Source organism: Fragaria vesca, linkage group LG6, assembly GCF_000184155.1.
Source record: "Fragaria vesca subsp. vesca linkage group LG6, FraVesHawaii_1.0, whole genome shotgun sequence".
Lineage (NCBI taxonomy): Eukaryota > Viridiplantae > Streptophyta > Magnoliopsida > Rosales > Rosaceae > Fragaria > Fragaria vesca.
In genome coordinates, this window is record NC_020496.1 from 7,253,767 (window position 1) to 7,255,185 (window position 1,419).

Below are 1,419 nucleotides of genomic sequence, written 5' to 3' on the forward strand. Positions count from 1 at the left end.
TCCGTCCCAGAATACTCCAGCAGCATCCCCGACCACTTTCCCTCCCCGGTGAGTCCGTTCTTTTCCAGTTTTCTGGCGAGATCACCCAAAACTTCAAACAAGATCAATCTCGCCGGAAACCAGAAAAGAACAGACTCGCCGGGGAGGAAAAGTGGTTGGGGACGCTGCTAGAGTATTCTGGGGTGGAGGCACGCCGTCGTCGGCGCCGGAGGGTGGAGAACAGACGGACGTCCGCACTTTAAGCCGAGTGCGGACGTCCGCTTCTCATCCTCTCTGTGTATATATATATATATATATATATATAATGTGCAGAATAGCCCAGATATGAATGCTTCTTGGACGCTATACAAGCCTGTGCAATCGACGTCTGGAGAGTTGTACGTGGTAATTTTTCAAATTTCAACACACATATATGCTAATGGTTGTGGAATTTTCCTTTAATCAAGCCGGTATTGCATTATCATAAATTTCAATGAATTCGTGATTTGCTCAGGACAAGCATTTCGGTTTTGTTTACTGCATAGAATTTCTGGTCATATATAGAGGGAAAGCTGCCGCACAAGGACTACTGGCAAAATTGCACTAATTCATTGGGATTACCTGAAAAACCTATCACGGATTGCTACAATAGCGGAGATGGATTAAAGGGTACTTTTATATCATAGTAATTTGTAGTCATTTCTACGATATATAGTTCATGGAAATTGTTTATTCTCAGCAGATATTAACCGATTAATTATATGTTCGACATTACTGCTGGAGTGCAGCTTGGACAAAAATTTGGTGAAGAAACCATGCACCTTAGTCCACCTCTTGAGTCAGTGCCATGGCTGGTTGTGAATGATAAACCAATTGGGAAGGTTGGTGCTCTCTCTCTCTCTCTCTCTCTCTCTCTCATGTAACTTGACATTTTCTTGCCTTAATCAATGCAGGATTATGCCAACTTTGCTGTTTATGTATGCGAGGCTTACAAAGGTAGCAATGTGCCCAAGGCCTGCCAATCTGTGCGCACTTGAATCCAAAGGCAGCATATATAGGCACGCAGTATGAAGATGTCCTGTATACTTGAGACAAATTAAATTAAGATGATTAGTTGATTATGATATTATGATCAGGTTGGCAGCATCAATGTTTACTGAATAACCAGTACAAAATTGGCAGTATTCACTTTCTATTTAATAAAACCAATACGGTTTTTTTCTCTAATAGTGACTGGACACTTCGAGAACTAGTGTAATTAAAACACTTTTTTGTTCATATCTCTCGAGTGCAATTTTATTGAAATCACAGTTATTATCATGTGAATTTGATTGCTTGACATCAATTATCAATATGAGATATCTGTCTTCTTTTCTTCTAGTTAAAAAATCCGACCGGTTGATGTAACAGGCAAAATATGTGTTCGTGTTTGTTATCAAG